This window comes from Meriones unguiculatus, chromosome 3 (assembly GCF_030254825.1).
Source record: "Meriones unguiculatus strain TT.TT164.6M chromosome 3, Bangor_MerUng_6.1, whole genome shotgun sequence".
Classification (NCBI taxonomy): domain Eukaryota; kingdom Metazoa; phylum Chordata; class Mammalia; order Rodentia; family Muridae; genus Meriones; species Meriones unguiculatus.
Window position 1 is genome coordinate 135876132 of NC_083351.1, and position 6678 is coordinate 135882809.

Genomic DNA, 6678 nt, shown 5'->3' on the forward strand with positions numbered 1-6678 from the left:
TCTCTTTCCCTATCCTACCCTTCCTCCCTCTTTTCCTCTCCTCCCCTTTCTCTTTCCCTCCTTTCTTCCTTTCTGCTCCTCTCTTCTCCTCTTCTGTCTTCCCCCTTCCCCATCCCTCTTCCTTTCTTCACCCTCCTCTCCTGTCTCCTTCCCTTTCTTCTTCTCTCCCCCCTATTCTTTGGTGCTGGGGATAGGACCCTGGACATCATACATTCAGAACTCCATCTTCACCCTTGTATTCTTAGCATCCAGACAACAAAATAAAAAAGAAATAGGTAAAACTTAGTCCTAACTATATATTTAATTGAAGCCAATGCATTTGAACTACTACTCCAATATAAATTCAAAAATTTTAAATTATACACAGTCTTCAGGATGTTGTCATTGTTGTTTTCATGCTAAGTACTTAGGATCATACCAAGTCAGACAAGTTATATTCCAGGCACAACTACTATGCATTTCTGGATGGTTTCACATTGGGCATCATAAATACAGACAATAAGGTCCTAGGAGGGATGGGCAGAGAGGAAGGAAAGCCATGAAAGTGAAGGGTCACTTTGGCATGGTTGAGATTGCAGAGGTGCAGCAGGCTGCAGCAGCCGCAACAGTGAGTTAACTACGGAGGACTGTGTGCACAGACCCCTCTTCTAGTCTTCAAGGAGCAAAAATAAAACATTTGAGTTATTTCGCAGTCAGTCTGGGTAGATGCATGGTTTCTTTCAATGGCACCTCCTTAAAAATGAACTAACGGGCCTGTGCGTATGAGACTTATCTACACTGTGAGGATGACGGAGGGCGGGGGGGGGGGTGGTGGTGGTGAGAAATGAAATTCAGCAGAAAGGTGCAAATGGTCGTGGGCCTCATCCACGTGAGTGAGATGGGCAGGAGCAGAACACAGTGGGTCTGAGTGTCACTCATCTGGATGAGGACACAAGCCAACACATCAGTCTTGAGAGGACATCAATCAAGAGTCAGAATGGCCTCTTGGCCTTATGCCACAATGTTCCGGAACCCTCGGAGAAGCCAGGCACAGTTTAGGACACAGCCCAAAAAAGTTAGTGAGTACTGAATTGGAACTCCCACAGCAGAGCATGAAGCCTGGGCCTCCACAGACCCCAGAGCCTGGAGCTGATGCAGCCAAACTCTTCCTAATGGACTGGGGGCAGGAAGATCCTGGGTTAGCATGCTAGCACCATCCTGAGATCATGAAGTCCAGTGAGAGAAATACCACACTGGCCTACAGGGGAGATCTTTCCACCAGGCCATCCTCCTGGTGGTGAACAGTGATTAAATCCTGGGGTCTCAGGAAAATCACATAGAGGGAGCCCTGAAGTTCCTCAGCAAATTGGGGTGACCCTGTACAGAGTTTAGCATACAGAGCAGTGAAGGTGTTCCATGGTGAAGAGATGAGGACTACTGCTCATTTAAGGCCTCAGCTTGGGGTACCCCGTCCATAGAGCACTGATCACCAGGCATGAGAAATCACGTAGAAAGTTTCAAGGAGTTGATTCCAAAATGTGGGGCTTCCAAAGGCATGGGCAGAGACCCCAGCTGGGAGGAGGCTCTCCTAGGACAAGAGAGAATGAAATCAATACAAAGACTACACAGTGGGAGAGGCAACCGTGACCGAGATTGTTTTGACACAGTGTCCTTGAGGCAAGATCTAACCCTGTAATGACAAATGCCGACAAATGCTCTTTCAACCTTCTCTAGCTTGTGTTGTGTTCGTTACTCTGAACCAAAAGAACCTTGACTAATAAGAGGTTGGTCAATGCCAAGTTTGTGGCTTCTTTCCTCAAGGAAACCAGTGTGTTTCAAGGGCATCTCTCTCCCCTGAAACTCCACACAAACACCCAAAGAGCCGAGCAGGCTGGGCGCCCACAAAAGCCATCCCTCTTCCCTGGACTACGGCAGGTGGATGGACGAGGGGATCTCCACACAGGAAGGACAGAGCCTGGTTACCAAGGGCTCTTCTTAAAATGCCTCCAAGAGCAGTTTATCCTGCTTCTTCCCAAAGCACTGCTGAGGCTTCCCAGTGCACTTACGGTAACCTGTGGGATCTGGTCCCAGCTGGTTCTCCAACCTCATGCCAACCCATTCCTGCCTCTCCTCTGAGTTCTTCAGCACTGCTTCTTCAGTGTGCCAAGTCTCTCTCTCTCTCTCTCTCTCTCTCTCTCTCTCTCTCTCTGGAGCAAATCAGAACTTACCTTAAGGAAGACAGAGAGATCTTCCCAGTTCCGTGAAGCCCCTGTCATCCTGTCATCCTGTTTTGTCTCAACACCTGTACATAGCTGTACTGTTTCTTGTCCGTTTATTCTGTGTCTCCCCACTATGTGTAAACTCCTGTGGGCAGTCATCTGATTCCTTGTCTACGTCTATGCTCCCAGTGTATAGAGATTTACCTCCTACATAGTGCTATCCACTCGTTCTGTCTTCTCAGACCTGTACTGTTTAGTACATTAACAAGGCTAAAGTAGCGCCTTTCCTCAGATTCAAGCTGACTCGGAGCATCTGCTCTGTACGGATTCTGTCAGGAGTGGCGAGTTGACACGCTTCTTAACCTCTGGGGGTTTAGACTGAGACAAAGAGAGAGGTGCACAAGGTAGTGTGGAAAACAGTCTGGTCAGCCTACGCATCTGTGCAGGAAACAGCAGTGTGCGTACCACCCTTTTGGGGTGGCCCAAGAGATGCAGGCAGAGAGGTTGGTGAAAGCCACAGACAAGCATCCCAGAAGACGTGCGCATTTTCCATCTTGTAACATCTCACGGTGTGAATGATAGAGGGGGTTCTCCACACTCTCACCTTTTCCTGAAGTTTGCTGCAGAGAGGGACAGGAGCGGCTTGAAAGGGCTGGGAGGTAGAACTCCAAGTACTCTTGAGAGTCTGTGATTGTTCTGTTTATCAACAGCTAATTAGATTATTTACACCCATGGAGGGGATTTTGCATTAACCTGAATATCCTGTTTCAGAGGTGCCTTACAATCTGCTAAATGTGCTCACTGCCCCAACATCGTTGGGAGTGAAAAGATGTCTGGAGACAATACAGGGTAGCCAGCCCCTACCCAAGGAGTGGTTGGGAGTCTAACCTGCCACCTGAGTCTCCAAGAGAGGTCAGGGTGCAGAAGCCCTTCGAGGTCTTAAGTCTTTATGTCCTGTTGCACCGAGGGGGTTCACGCCTCAGTTCAGACCCAGCAGACAGCAGGGTGCCAGCTTGCTGTTTACCAGGGGTGCTGACTCACCTCTGCCTGTCAGACAGTAGATTTAGAATCTGAATACACTGGGAAAAAATCCACCTGAAAAGCAGGGAAGGCTTCGGGCCAGCCCCCGCCCTCCCGGGTCTGTGGAGCTGGAGGACGCACTGCACACCCTGCCGCATCAGAAATTACTCACTTGTGCCTTGGAGCTCTTGTCTAAACTTGGCCTAAAAGAAGGCCCGTGTCTCACCGCCAGAATGAGGCAATGTCCAACTCCTGTGGCTAAGCTATGAATCAGTTCTGAAAGGAAGAACAGACTTCATGGGAGGGAGCCTGAGACCCGTTTTCTGTCCCATCATGCACACGCACACGCATACACACACAGTGAGGTGGACTGACTGGGTGGCAGTGGGGTAAACCAGATGGTCCAATGGCACACAGGCTGTCTCGTTCTGAGGGATTCCGAGAGTCAGAGAGGTGAGCTGGAGACGCTGAAACAGAGAAGAAGCAAGGCACCCTGCCAGCGAGGCCAGCCTGGGAGGCCAGCCTGCATTCCTTCTGCAGCTTTGGCTGCCCGAGCTGATCAGTCAGCCCAAGGTCAGCCGATCCCTCTTTCCGAAGCATTCGCACTGAATCACAGCATCCAAAACCAATGATGAGCCTTGGAACTGGAGGCTAGTGCTGGAAACTTTCCAGACCAATCCTCATATTTGTAAACAAAGCAAGAGCCCCGCCTTGTCCAAGGTCACACAGCAAGTCCATCCCAGAGTCAGGACCCGGAAGCCAAGCTTCTGACTCCCACACTCCTCATTCTCAGTGAGCCTCGGTAAATCACCACCTGACCCTGTTGAAGTTCCCATGGCTATCTGTGTTTCCACAGTGAGATTCTAGGGGATGCTAATCTCCCTCGATTGCTTAAGGTATACTGTTCTCTTTTTTAAAGATTTATTTATTTATATGAGTGCTCTATCTGCATGCCAGAAGAAGGCATCAGATCCCATTACAGATGGTCGTGAGCCACCATATGGTTGCTGGGAATTGAACTCAGTACCTCTGGAAGAGCAGACACTGCTCTTAACAGCAGAGCCATCTCTCCAACCCAACCCCCCCCATGTGTTGTTCTTTACAGTCCCCAAAGTCCCTTAACTAGAAGAATTTTTAGAACCTGGATTCTAAAGTGATGCATCCTTAATGCCCCCCCTGATTTCAGTATCTCCTGAAACCTAAGACAGTGATGGAAAAAGTCAAAAGCTGCTTCTGTGGATTAGAATCAGTATTCAAGTAAATGCAAGGTGAGAAGCTGGGTTAAACATGCCAAGAGCATCCCTGCAGTTCACAAAGGAGCCTGTCTCTAAAACAAGGAATAGGGTTGAGATACCCAGCCTGGGAAAGTAGGCTAGGGATGCAGTCTGGCATGACAGATCACCCATCCCCCATGGTGTGAGGGAGACCCCACAGACACAGCAGTACAGGGTTAGGGAGTGGAACCCAGAGGAATCTTGGGCATGGTTCTTTCTAGACACACTACTTCTTTTTCCTTTACAAAATTGATTTCTCTGTGTGTGTGTTCGTGTGTCTATCCATGCACGAGAAAGAGACGAGAGAGAGAATGTGCTACATATATGCAGGTGCCTACAAAGACCATTGGATTTCCTGATGTTGGAGTGATGTTGTGAGTCACCTGAGGTGGGTGATGAGAACCAAACCTGGGTCTCAGGTAAGAGTGGTAAGTTCTCCTAGCCACTGATCACCCTCTCTAGACCTGACACATCTTTTCTTTAGCTCATCACAGAACAGGGCATTGAGGTACCAGGAGCAGGGCCCTAGGCTGTACACCACCACAATCTGCCATTCCATCACGTGTCTAACAGGCTTTTGACAGACACCCATGACTCCAGAGGTTACAATGCAAAGAAGTCCTCCCAACACTCCTTCTGGAAATTAGTGAGTCTTGGCAGAGCTCCCACTCTTTGAGGATGGCAATAGGGTTGCAACAGAAAGAAAATAATCATGGAATTCTAAGAATGCTTTCAGGCTTTCAATTAAAAGGATGTTTTAATGCAACACTACAAAAGGAAACTCAGTACGCCCGCATCCAGTTAATATTATCAAAGGAAGAGGCTCTTGAATTACTTAGGAGACAGCTTCTGACAATGCTCATGGGAGAGTACCTGGAAAGTGAAATGAGGTGGGAAGATCCATTTTAACTGTGGGTGGCACTGTTTTCCTAGCTGGATCGTGACCAGAATGAAAAAGGAAGCGAGATGAGCCCCAGCACCCATCCCTCTCCACCTCCTGACTGTGGATGCAAAGCCACCAGCAGCCCCTTCTCCTGCCACCACACCTTCCCTGATGTGACGGACTGTGAACCCTCAAACTGTGAGCCAGAATAAACTATCTCTTAGTTAAGCTGGTGTCGTGTTTTATTACAGGAATAGAAAAGGTGTTGGGTTTCAGACCTGGGACAAGCAGCTAGGGGCCTGTTTAACATACCAAAGCAGACCTGGCCTCCAGGGTCTCCCAAGCATCCCTCAGTCCCTACCTGTTACAGGGCATGGCTGGCATACCCACCCTCTATTCTGCTTTCCAGCCCAGGGGCGGAGGCTTCCTCTCACCCACAGGCTCTTCAGTATATAATGCAGACACTTTGGTCTCTTTCTGTCTCTGTCTCTGTCTCTGTCTCTCTCTCTCTCTGGATTTTCCCTCTCTCTTTATACATGGTCTTTTTCTCTTCCTCCTCTCCTCCGCCTCCCTCTGCATTGCCGCTTCCCTGGCTCTGTTCCTTAGGGCCTGAGAACTGCCCCCAATAAACCTGACTTTATACTTTAATTTGCCTTGAATTAGCTCATTTCATCGTCGGAGATAACCTATCAGAAGTAACTAAGACAGCTAACAAAGAGCCAAGTTAACGTTGCGGCCAAGAGAATGAGCAATGAGGACAGGCAGGAGGCTTGGAGAAAGAAGCGATGAGGGCAAAGTGTTGCACCAGGCAGAGGAGAAGGGCTCAAGATACAGAACTTCTGGGGTTTGGACAACTGGAGCAAAAGCAATCTCAAACGGAAAATTACATACAATTTTACTGGTGTGTGAATTGAAATGGCCCAGAGTATTCTAAATAAAGTAAGTTTAAAGGTGTCTGTGTAAGCAGAGTTGCCTAGGCAGGCCTGAGAACACCAGCCTGCTCTCTGGGACCCGAGATTTTAGTTGGTGGCAGTTCCCTGTTGTTTTAGAGACCTGTCCCTAAATTATGCAGGGTCATGGGGCCTCAACTGTTGAATACTTGTTTTTCCGTCTGGGGGTGTGAAACGGCGGTGCATGGAGTCCCTACCTGACCCAACCCCAAGCACAAAGACCAGAGTCAAGAGTTTCTACGGGGCGTCAGTGTTCAAATGGATCATACAGCTTCTTCTCTTTTCCTGGCTGGGGAAGCAGCTCTGTGTGAGCGTGAGTGGGAAGGAGAACCCAAGGAAGCCCGCACTCAAGC

General features: G+C 48.9%; 1 long non-coding RNA gene across 1 annotated transcript; it reads right to left on the bottom strand.

The window, feature by feature from the left end:
• Window positions 1–282: 282 nt before the first annotated feature.
• Window positions 283–2653, bottom strand: LOC132652799 (uncharacterized). Its single transcript, XR_009590357.1, has 2 exons — window positions 2403–2653; window positions 283–1567 (listed from the first exon to the last, which is right to left on the bottom strand). It is a non-coding gene; the product is annotated as an uncharacterized LOC132652799 (long non-coding RNA).
• Between the last annotated feature and the right edge of the window lie 4025 nt (window positions 2654–6678).